This window comes from Melanerpes formicivorus, unplaced genomic scaffold (genome assembly GCF_026170545.1).
Source record: "Melanerpes formicivorus ecotype bairdi unplaced genomic scaffold, bMelFor1.0.p_v2 SCAF_39, whole genome shotgun sequence".
Classification (NCBI taxonomy): Eukaryota; Metazoa; Chordata; class Aves; order Piciformes; family Picidae; genus Melanerpes; species Melanerpes formicivorus.
Genome location: NW_027142391.1, coordinates 4310654 through 4322995, shown reverse-complemented (window position 1 = coordinate 4322995; position 12342 = coordinate 4310654). Strand labels below are relative to the sequence as shown.

General features: G+C 48.4%; 1 protein-coding gene across 2 annotated transcripts in view; it reads left to right on the top strand.

The window, feature by feature from the left end:
* Positions 1-2729: 2729 nt before the first annotated feature.
* Positions 2730-12342, top strand: part of RERE (arginine-glutamic acid dipeptide repeats) — a 266319-nt gene continuing 256706 nt past the window's right edge. Inside the window, exon 1 of one of the 2 annotated variants that reach the window (XM_068158322.1) lies at positions 2730-2971. The gene's annotated coding sequence lies outside the window, so the exon portion shown is untranslated. The remainder of the gene's footprint in view (positions 2972-12342) is intronic. The other variant, XM_068158320.1, reaches the window with a different exon arrangement.

The following is a 12342-nucleotide window of genomic DNA, read 5'->3' as shown; positions in this document are numbered from 1 at the left end:
ATCAGCTCTGTGTCTCAACCTCTCCCTGAAGTTGTGCTGGGGATAAATTTGTCCTGTATGTTCAGTGCCAAAGAGCTGAATTCCTCTGATGTGCAGACTTCAGATCTCCTTGCGTGCGCCTTTCTGTTCAGCGAAAACAGATCCCGCTTCCCCCTGCTAAAGGCAATAATGTTAACAGCCTCCAACTTATCTCCTGTGCTACCAGCAGAATCAGCCACGAAGACAGTTTACAGAGACAGCAAACAGTTGGGGTTGCACCAGTGTAATTGAGGGCAGAATGTGTCCTGACACAGCCTAGTGCTTTTACAGAAAAGAAGATGTAATTCCACATGAAATTTCTCAGATCCCCAGGAAGAATGCCTGCCTCTCCTCACCACCATGTGATCTATTTTGCTGGCCTGCGTTCTGCAGATGAAAGGTGAGGTTAACGTTAAACAACAAGCTTGCTCTGTTTTCAGTGCGGCTACCCTCACGCTCCCTTTTCTAGCTCTGGGATAGCTCCCACACGAATGAGCTTAAAACTCTCTTAAGTGACCATTTCATTAATTGCTGATCAGGAACGCGGAATTCTGCTGTTTTGACAACTTCCTCCCCGCGCAGAGCATTAAGCAGCATCAGCTCTTTATCCAGCGAGGCGCTTCACGCATAACCTTAACTTTCTGTGCAAGCCCGGCGGCAGAGGCTTAACGCGCCCGACCCGGAGCATCACCCTCAAGGGCCTGCCGGGCTGGAGCCGCGGCGCAGCCGAACGCTTCCGACGGAGCCATAAAATTGTGCGCCTTGTCTCGCACCGAAGACACTTCAAACACATTTACTCATGCCGCTGATAGCTGTTTACTTATTCATGAGAACAAGGCAACTCGGAGGAAACACTTGCATGCCGAGCGCACGTTGAACACGTACTGCTGGAGGAAGGCTACGACGTGATGTACAAACAAAGCAGCGCAGCCCTGGGGATGCTCCACCTTTGCGCCGGGCCCTGCGCAGCTCCCAGGGCTGGCCCGGGCTGGGCTGCACGGCTGATGCCCGCCCATCAGTGGTGCCAGGGCTGGACTGGGAAGGGCTGTATGGATGACACCCCCTCACCAGCAGTGCCAGGACTAGCCTGGGAAGGGCTGTGGGTATTACATCCATCCATCAGTGGTGCCAGGACTAGCCTGGGAAGGGCTGTATGGATGACACCCCCCCATCAGTGGTGCCAGGGCTGGCCTGGGAAGGGCTGTATGGATGACACCCACCCATCAGTGGTGCCAGGGCTGGCCTGGGAAGGACTACGTGGATGACACCCCCCCCATCAGTGGTGCCAGGGCTGGCCTGGGAAGGGCTGTATGGATAACACCCACCCATCAGTGGTGCCAGGACTAGCCTGGGAAGGGCTGTGGGTATGACACCCATCCATCAGTGGTGCCAGGGCTGGCCTGGGAAGGGCTGTATGGATAACACCCACCCATCAGTGGTGCCAGGGCTGGCCTGGGAAGGGCTGTGGGTATGACACCCATCCATCAGTGGTGCCAGGGCTGGCCTGGGAAGGGCTGTATGGATAACACCCACCCATCAGTGGTGCCAGGACTGGCCTGGGAAGGTCTGCATGGATGACACCCCATCAGTGGTGCCAGGGCTGGCCCAGGAAGGCCTGTGGGTATGACACCCATCCATCAGTGGTGCCAGGGCTGACCCAGGAAGGGCTGTGTGACCAATGCCCACCTGCCTGCTGGGGCCAGGGGTACACGGCCAATGCCCTCCAACCAGTGGTGCCAGGGCCAGCCTGGGCTGGGCTGCATGGCTGATGTTCACCCATCGGTAGTGCCAGGACCGGCCTGGGCAGGGCCACATCGCCAGTGCTCACCTGCCAGTGCTGCCAGGGCCGACATGGGCTGGTCTGCATGGCTGATGTCTGCCTGCCTGTTGGGGCCAGTGGTGCCAGGATGAACATGGGCAGGGCTGCATGGCCAATGTCCACCTGTCTGCTTGGGCCAGCAGTTCCAGGGCCAACCTGGGCGGGCTGCATGGCTGATGTCCACTTGCCTGCTCAGGCCAGCAGTGCCAGGGCCCAGGCCAGGCCACACTGGAGCGGGTGAGGAGGTCACTGGTCTTACAGTCTCCATTATAATCTCTCGCCAAGCGTGCCATTGCAGCAGGGGATGACGACATCCTTAACCCAACTGTCCCTCGATGCTTTTGACCTTTAATTGTTAGCCACCCCGCAGAACGGTCACGGGCTGTGCGTGTCCCTGTGTGTGTGTGTCCATCATATCGCTCCATGCTCCGCCGGTGGGTGGGTGTGTTGGAAAGGAAGGTTCGTCCCCGCTGCCATCCTTCTTCCCTCCCGTGCTCGTGCCCAGCCCACAGCCGCTCGGCAGCGCGCAGGTACCGGCCGCCTTTGTGCCCCCGGGCCCGGCGCCCGCTCTCCGCGCCGGTGGCGGCGTGAGCCTGGCCCACACCCCCCCGCCGCCTTCCCCCTATTCTTTTAAATCACTTCCATTCACTCCGCCGATTGGCTCTCACCTCCTGCCGGGTCACGGGGTGCCCCTCCTCCTCCAATAGGGAGACCGGATACTGAGATGCGGCTCTGGCCTGGCTGCGTTGTTGGGTGCCCGCTCGGTGCGTGTGTGCGTGAGGGAAGGCAGGCGGAGGCAGCGCTCGGCTGCCTGGACCCCAGCCCGCCGCCGCCCCTCCTCCTCCTTCTTCTCCTCCTCCTCCTTCTCCTCCTCCTTTCCCCCTCCCCGCGGTCCCCCGCCCCGGCCCGGTCGCCGCCCCGCTCCTTGTCTCCCCGTTAAAATGCCCCTGGGCTGCCGCTGTTGAAAGCACCGCACGGGGACCCTGCCGCTCGCCGCCACCACCCCGGGTATAGAGGGGAGCTGCTCCCCGACTGCCGCCGCCGCCCCGCTCCCGCCCAGCGGCCCCGCCGCCGCCGCCGCTTTGTCCCGGCAGCGAGACGGAGCCGCCGTTGATGGTGTAGCTCACCGCGGAGGTAGGTGGGCGCGGAGCGGGGGTAACTTACCGGGATTTTGTTGTGGCTGCGAGTCGGGAGGTGAGGCCCTTCCCTCCTGCCTTGTGTGTGCAGCGCAGGCAGGTTTATTTATTGTTTTACCGCTGTTAATCACCGGGAGAGGAGAGAAGGCAGCGCTGGGTGAGGGAACTCGGGGAAGAATGCCCGGGGCTGGACGCGGGAAAGGCGCGGAGGGGGAATTGTGTCTGCAGGCGTGAGAGCGGAGCGGGGGGAGAAAGTCTCTCGCCAGACTTTGGTGTCCCTGCCTGCTTTTGCTGTGGGAGGGGGCACCCCGGGGGTGCTGGGGCTCGGGTTCGTGTGTGTGTGTGTGTTTGGCTTTTTTATTTGCTGGAGAGCTTCTGATGTCTGAACAGAGGAGGGGCTCTCGGGGAGAGGTTGAACTTGTTCACCTTTTCAATAAAGGTGAGACGGGGAAATATTTAACTTAAATGGGCACCCAGAGAAAATGGGCCGAGGAGGTTGAAAGCTGCACGCGTTTTCGTGTGTGATGGGTATGGAATTGTGAGATGAAGATTTTAGGCAAATGAATTTAATCATAACATTTTCAGTAGCATAGGAAGGGGTGGGGTTTCAGTCTGGGGGGTTTTATTGTGTGGTTGCTTGTTTGTTTGTTCTTATTTTTCTTTCTGAAGTGTGAAAGGAAGGTGGCCAGCGTCAGAAAAGTAGTAGGAGGTAGACAACATTAGTGGCTTCGCACTGAAACTGGCTGATCAAGGAATTGCTGGGAGGAAAACAATATGATTCATTGTTGAAGTGTCGTTCCCCTTAGATTTATTTTTACACGCTGGTTGCAGTTATTTTGATTTACTGACTTTTTTTCTGCTGAGTTTTTCCTTGAAGCAGTAATGCTCCTGGCGATTGGAAGCCCGGAGTGTTTTTATGCAGTCAGCAGGCTGCTGTCTGGGGTCTGTTTACTCCTGAGTTACACTGACCAGTTACTGAAAGCAAAGATGTTATTTCCCTTCTGCACCCCCCTCAATGAGGAGTTTTTACTGTTTCGGTTTAGTGGAAATGTTTTCTCAGAACAAATCGGAGGTGGCATCATTTGAGGTGCATTTCTGTTCCTAAAGAAGGGGTTTGACCAGGGGGGAATGAAGTGCTTGGCTGTTCTAAAAGGCATGTGTCAAATTTGCTCTTGATGTGCAATCTGTAATAATTTTTGTAGCTCCAGTATTGCCAGGCAAGCACTTTGGGTTTTGTACACTGCTCCCTTAACAGTGAGAAATCCATGGTTGTTAAGAGGGGTGGAAGCCTTTCTATGGTAATAAAAGCACTTCTGGTAATGCATCTCGTCTTGGTTTTACTCTTTGAGCTGGTAGCACAAACTGTGACCTGGGGTTGGGTTTGGTGGCCTGGTGTGGGTGTGTGGTCATCGGAGAGATTTGTTTTGTTGGTTGATGGGGTCTGGAGGGAAGAGGAGGAGGTAGATGCACACAATGCCCAGGCTTGGGAGCTCATTGTTCTTTGCCGTGCACTCTGCTGTGTTTGGGACTGTGTGCTCACTCAGACACCGTGTCTTTTTTCTTTTGAGAAGTGGAAGATGGAGAATGGGAAGCATTTTCTACTTCCTTCCTCAGAGTGGCCTTTTGGTAACCTTGCAAAAAAAGTGAAATAGTAAATTAGGAGCTGAAGGCCGCCAAAACATTGTGTGTGTTCTTGCCTCCTCCCCTGCCGGTGCTGGCTCTGCTGCTTTCTCTGTCTGCGACTGAATGTATAGAGAGAGAGAGAGAGGGAGCACATGAGGTGAGACTCGGAAGTACACTCTTTTGAACCCCGCTCAACTTTCTTTCTCATTCTACCGTCTCCCCTCAAATCGAACTCCATCTGGCTTGGCTTAAAAATCACTCCACTTCAGATCTGTGTGTTAGCTTTTGGGGTGTTTGATCCGGAGACACCGGTGCCAGGAAAGTGCTGTCAAGGGAGGATACTCCAGATTAATGTGCCGGGATGACAAGAGTGAAAGGAAGTGTGCAGAGGTCGATTCCAGTGTATGCTTGGTTTCCTTCCTGGATGATTGTTTAATGTTTCTGTTTTTACAGCAACATCTGTAAAACCCAAACAAATAAACAACCCAGAACAATTGTAGAATCACAGTGTATTTCGGGGTGGAAAGGACCCATGAGGATCATTGAGTCCAAATCCTTGCTTCTCACAGGAGGACTGCTGTAAGTGTGTGCTGAAGCTGTAAGAGAGCAACTGCTGCCCAAGGGCCTCAGCTTCTGGGTTATTGGGCTATGATCAAATCTCAGCTGGCTCACTGAGAGTGCACTACCTATCAACTAACTGGTGGTGTTGAGATGTGCAGAAGGGATAGGAAAATATGTGGCTGTTGAGGCAAAGATGCTAGTGTGCTGGATTCTTTGGAGGGCAGGCAGCAGTGACTGTCCTAGCTCCCTTGTGAGGCTTTGTAAGTTTTGGGTTTGATTGTTCAGCTGACTTCAGTGTGTAATCAGGGTAAATGACTTCACTTTCCTTCCCTGGATGAATTGTGATGATTGCCTCTGGATTGAGGACAGGTTTTTGGGTGTTTTTACACCACTGGTGTAGCTTTGGTATGGCTAGTGATAATTTTAATAGTCCTGTAGGCTGCTGTCTGCATGAATCCTATGATTTAAGCTCCCAGAGGGGTACAGTGAAATACTTGCCCTGCCTCTGTGGTTTTGTGATTCCTGTGGCATGTGAATTTGTGCTGTGGGGTGACTGAGTGGGATGATTCTCCACCAGGACAAAGCTCTTGATATCCCTATGCAGAGTGAGAAGCATTTCTTGGGAAGAAAGTTTAAGTCTGTCTGGGAGAGAGACAGACCTGCCTTAAGGAGTAATTACATATTAACAAATAGTGATCTCATTGCTTCCAGGGGTTTGTTTTCCCTTCCTGGGGGGTTTGTATGTATGCAGCAGTCCATCCTGTGGAGCTGTGGGTATAGATTCAGTGCTGCTGCAGCAAAGGGCTAATAATAACAGCCTTCACCAATGCGAGGAGATGTGGTGTGTGTGATTCTTAATGCTGATTACAGCTGAGGTGAGAAAAATGGCCTTCTGATGTTGCAGTTCAGTAATTGACTTCAATAACACACTATTTGTAAATTTACTGTCATAGCTCCAAAATGCATCTCCCTGTCCCAGCCATAGCAGGTAGTTCTTTTGCCCATAAAGGTGGTATTTCCCTTTTGGGAGTGGGAGAGGGGTGGTGGGGAAAGTGTGCTGTGAGCATATAGAATTTTGCAAGTGTGTGTTACTGGCTGTGTAATGGCACAGCAGAACCTGTGTTATCCTCTCAGCAGAGCTGTTGGTACATTAAGATTGCCTGAGGGTAGCTTTGATTTCATTACGTGCCATATTTAAGGACACTGTAAGCTTCAGTCACACGCTGCACTCTGTGTTGTTGGCATATGAATACAGTGCTGGGATTGTAGTTAACTTCAGCTGGAAAACAATCAGTTGTTATGTGATCCTGGGACGAGTGAGCAGCTACATAAACTTAGAAGTGGTGGTCAGGGTTGGAGTGAACCATTCAAAATCCCCCAGCTTTCTGATGTATGGGTTGGTTTGGTTTTTAGGGTATTATCCTGGTTAGACTGGTTTTAAGGTTCAGCTATTTTTCACTCTAGCTTTGTTATGGAAATACTTTGCAGTTGCTTCATAGAATGGTTTGGGTTGGAAGGGACCTTACAGATCATGTAGTCACACACCCCCCTACCCCCATGGGCAGGGACACCTTCCACGAGACCAGGTTGCTCATTTTCATGAAGTTGAAACAAGTCATCCTGCTTGGGTTGAAGTGGTGAGTGGTGGGTGAGGAACTAGAACAGGTTGCCCAGAGAAGCTGTGAGTGCTCCAAGCCTGGAAGCGTTCAGAGCAAAGTTAGCTGTGCCTTAAGCGACCTGATCTAGCAGGAGGTTTGGAACTAGATGATCTTGAAGGTTCCTTCCAACCCATTCTGTTGATTCTGTGCTTGCCTTAAAGGGATGCATAGCCTCTGACTTGAGCTCAGAGCCTAAATTTAAATCAATAGGCTTTAAAATACAGCATATTTGGGGGGGGGGAGAAAAAAAAAAACAACCTATCTTGGAACCAGAACAGAACAAACCCTCAATTGATTTGAGACCTGTTTATTTAGTGTGGGTTGCTTCTTTTTTTTTTTTGGAGCTTCTGAAAATGAAGCTTATGCTCTACTGATGCTAAGTTGGTGTAGTGCAACGGGGAAGTTGGAAAGGGTGTGATTGTCATTGGTGGTGTGGAAGGTGTCAGGAGGAGGTGAGTGTGATCAGATGCAGTTTGGAAATGGCATTTCCAGCAAGTTGCTAGGAAGAAAATCTAGTCACTTCTTGGAGTGCTGGGAGGTGTTAGGGAGCAGGATCTACAACGCAGTATTGTGCTCTTTATGTTGGCTTGCCAGCAGCATTTTACACAAGCTTTTATAATGTTGGTAGCTGTGCCCAACTGCTCTTTTCAGAGAGGCTGATGTATGAACAAAGGAGCAAACAAGATATGAATACTGTGCTGCCTCCTTTTGATTTAAAAGTCTGCTGGGGCAAGGAATTGCTGGGAGTGACTGAAAAAAAAACCCAAACATGGAAATATTAGCTGGCTGTTCCCGTTTCAGTAGGTGTTCTTTGGGTGGTTGGGGGGTTTTTTGTTGTTGTTGTTTAATACAAATGTCTGTTCAGTGAGCATTCAGAATAGTGCATTGACCTAGAGCAAAGTGGAACTAGCTTGGATGCAAACATCAGTTTTCCCCTCTATGCCCAGTGGGGCTAATGATGGCTTTTTGTTGTGGAATTCCTAGAAATGGGGATCTGATGGTGTTAGTCTCTGAGTTCTAGACATAAAGGATTACATGCGTATCTGGCATGTCACTTGTGTTAGGAGTGCAGTCCTGAAAGTGTAGATCAGTTTAGGTGTTGCATGAATTTGATAGATTTCAAAGTAGATTTTCATGGCTGAGTTCTTTGAAGGGAGGAGTAATTCTTTGAGCATGTAGGTTGTCTTTTGCTCACAAAATGAGAGGCTAGTTCATGCTTTTAAGATTCAAGGTAAGTGGAAGAAAAGGAGTGCTCATTAATTTGGAGGTCTTAGTTCAATTTGTATTTAGTCTACTTACATAGATGGGGGGAGAAAAAATCATTGTTGTGGGATTTATGTCATAGCAGGATTCATATCAGGGATTTGTCAGTCTCTGGTCCTGAGAGTCAGTTTTGGCCTGTTCTAAAACCATACCAGGACTTCTGTTTGATAATGCTGATATTACCTGGTCCCTTTCAGTGGCATACAGTGGAGACTGTGTTGTAAACTTCTTTTCATGACCAGCAGTACTGATGGAACTTAGGTTTTAGTAGCTTCTTGGAGGAGACAAAGAGCTTCTAAGTCCTGAAGCTTGCCTCCTCTGCCCCTCTTGCCAGTGAATTCCTCCTTTTCCCCTGCCCTTCATAACAATCAAATGGGCAAGCAGCATGGATGTGCCTGTGGACTAGCTGCCTGCCAAGCTAAACTTAAATGCTGGTTTCTGTCTGGCCATGCCTTAGTGGGGATGTAATTAATTAGAGGATTTTTTTTTCCTATCCATCTGCTGGTTTGCACAAAACTTTCAGGAATGTTGGTTATTGCTGAGCTGACTGTCGTGGCAAGCTGGATGAAACTCATTACGCACCAGAAGTTACTGGCATGAAATGAGAGGATAAGGGAGGTGGGGAGGGGTTAGTGAGGTGAATTAGGGAAGTGGTTTTTGGGGTTTTTATTTTTTCCCCCCTGAGAAATCAGGTTTAAGGACAAAGGAAGTTCTGTCATCTAGAGCTAATAACTATTTCTCTGGGTATGATGAGCAGTTTCTCCTTGACTCATCTTTTTCATGTGGCCAGCTGCTCTGGGGTAGAAACAGGCAAGTTCTGGGGTACTTGGTACTTCCTGCAGACCTTCCTTCCTTTTTTTTTTCTTGGAGCTGTTTGGAAGCATTCTTAGTGATCAGCTGGTCTGGGAACAGACATCCCTTGCAAACGTTGGTTAAAATACACAGGGGCAACATTCTTGCTTTATGTTATGCTAGAACTGTTAAAGAGCAGAATTTCTTATTAGTGAGAAATCCCTGTTAAACCTTCAGAAACCCAAGCTTTAGTCTGGCTTGACCTGGCTCTTGGTGTGTGTTCATGCCAGTTCTCCAACAAATGAATCCTCATCTAGAATAAGCTAAATTCATTTGAGGGGACTAAAAAAAATCACAGCTCTTATTTGATCTCAGATACCTTGCAAGTGCTAGGCAGATACTGTACATTAAACTCTTGCTCCTACAGAATTCTGTATGTGGAATCATAGTCTGAATGCATGTAGAGGAGTGGATTGGGGAACCTACCTGGAGTTATTGATCATGCATCTCGTGATGTTCATAACCTATGTGAGCTCAACCTATCTCTGGGAGTTCTGCCTGTGTTCTTTTAATGTGAGATGAGGCACGTTGTTGGGTTGGTGTAAGGTAAGTTGCTGTGTAACAGTGAATGTTGGGTACACAGTGAGTGTATCCCAATAACAGATATGAGAGAGATGCTGATTTTCTTTCCCTGAAGGACAGGTAACTTCAGGCAGCCCTGTTTACTTCTGGCCTGTAGTAAATGGCTCTGGGTGCTTAACACAGAGAGGCTGTGGGAGGTCATGGGACCTCATCTGTGCATTCCTACCTTGAGTCAGCACACTGTGTAGTACCACTCATTTCACAAGCACCCATGTTTTGCATAAACTGAACAGATTGTCTTGTCTTAGCTAATATCTGAAAAATGTGAATAGAAGATATCTGTGATCTTGGCAGCAGAAGCTCAGGCGAAGGAAGGTTTTAAGTTTCCTGTAAGTGAGAGACAGCTGAAAGCATGTATAGACTGAGGGGGCTAAAATGTGTGCTGAACAGTGTACTTACAGTGTTCAGGTGGCAGCTAAAGGCATTAAGTCAGAACTGTGATGGCCAGAGAGGTCTTTTCTGTACTGCTCCTGAAATCATTATGGTCTCAGGGGAGCCCCCAAGACTGTACTTTGCTTTAGACTAGATCACTTATGATAATGACGGGGTGGCATTGCTGTGTAAAGCAGGATGATGTAGTCTTGAGTGTATTGGTGTGCTGGAGCAGAGAATTCAGAGCATTACTGCTTCTGTCAGAGTCCACTCTTCTGGCAACCAGTTTGTTCCTTGTCTTCCAGAAAAAAGTGGCAAGTTCAGTTAGTAATTAACTACTCTAAGATGTTAGGGATCAGAAGCTTTGTGCTAGATATCAAAGTTATTAAATGTATGTGCTTAAGGATTATGAATCTTCTTAAACAAGTGCGTAGATGACATCAGGCTGCTGCTACCCACAGCCACAAGGGACTGCAGTACACGATGTTGATGCTAAAATGCCTCTTTATCTTTCCCTTGATTTAGGAGTCTTCATTCATGCATGTTAACATGAAAAGTGTCATGAATATGAAAGAAGGGATGGTACATCACAGAATTCCAGTGCTTTAAAGGTTGGCTTTCCCCAAGAAATTATACCCAGTAAAAAAAAAAAACAACCAAACATGGTGCCCAGGCAGCTGGGACCTTCAGATTGGCTTTGGATTGAGGAAGAGCACTTGGCTTGTGGGAAGGTTCTTCAGGGCAAGTGCCTCATGGTAATGGGGTGGCTGTGCACAACAAAAGCTGTACCTGTGATTGACTGGTGGCTCTGAGCTTGGAAAACATTTGAATTGAAGGGAGCTGCTTCACTCTTACACTTCTGTCTTCCACTCTGTGGTCATCTGATTTTGTGAATTTTGAGTTTTGTTGGAATGGTGGTGCTTATCTGTTCTTTGGAAGTGACTCTTGCCTGCAAAACCAGCTCAACCTATCTCTGGGAGTTCTGCCTGTGTCTTTTCTAATCCTTCTTCAACTTGCTTTCCCATCCCCTCTGTCTGCAATAGCTTTAGTGCAGCTTCTTCACTTCTTGTCTAGATGCAGCAGCTTCACTGAGCTTGTACCTCAGCGTGTTCTAGAAAGGAATTGTGAACTCAGAAGTATAAGAGAAGCTTCCAAGTGTGGAAGTAGGACTATGAACATCCATTGGTGAAGCTGCTTAAAATTTACCTGCTTAATGCCCACTATGTGACAAGGTTCTGCAAAGAAAGCTTTGCCTTGCTTCTTGTTTGTAATAAATCTTGAAACCAGGAAAGACCACTGGTCCTTGAGGTGAGCAAACCCCTCCCAGTTCAGTAGCAGTTGTGTGTCCTTCTGGTACCTGTGTGCCAGGGTGGTTCATCTTGTGTAAAAAGCAATGAAATGTCTCCATTAGAGATCCTCTAATGAGGTCAGTGCAGGAGACTTAACACTTAATCCTCATTTTTACAAACTGGGAGTGAGATGCAGGAAATCTAATTTATGTCTCCAAGGTCATTCATTTTCATGAAACTTAATAGACCTGCCTCTGCCTGCTCCTTAAACCACTGAGTTATGCTTCTTGCCTTCCAACGTGAACCCTTAAGATGAGAAACTTTCCCCCATGACAGAATGAACTTAAAGGTACCTGTACATGTAAATGTTTCTGGGAGACAAATGCCCGGCTACTAAGAGTCGTCAGGAGACAAACTGGTTTACCTTCAGACTGGTTTGGGCTGTGCAATTCATCTCTTCATGTTCATTATTGCCCCACACACAAATTTATTTGCTTTTACTGGAAACAAATTGACATGAACATGGTGTGTTTTATATATATATATATATATATATATAATTTTTTTTAGCAGAGGAAAATCCATTTTGTTTTCTGTGTTGAGGCCTTGCTGTGATGTGCCCCTTGTATCTGTGGTTAATCAGGGAAACCTCCTCCTCCTCCTCCTTGTTTGCAGTGTTTTCTGTGCCTCAGTTTCCATGCTAAATTTTATATTCCCTGCTGCTTAATTCAGCTGAACTCAGGGCAGAAGCTATGGAAGGCTTTCAGATGGTGACAGTGGAAAAGCTGTTTAAGGCTGCTCTTGTGCTGCTGGCCAAAACCAGAGCAGGGTATTGTTTCTGAGGCTTTAAATTAAAGGAATTGAGTGGAAAGGGGCAAACATGGGTAACCTGAGGAAGGTAAATGTTTGTGGAGAAATGTGGATGGAGTATGGTAATGCAAGCAGCTCTCCTGAGGCAGAGGTGCAAATAAAACAGCTTAATGTCTGAACAACAGCAGTAGGGCTTTAGGGCTTTGCTGTTTTGAGGCAAGCCTCCTGGTGTCGGGAGGGAGGCTGCAATGTGTGCTTCTGGGTGAAAGTCTGAATAATATTTGGTTTAGACAAGGGCCAAGTTGACTGTTACCATATGCTCTTGAAAGAAAACTTCGGCAGAATCCAGGTTCTCTTCT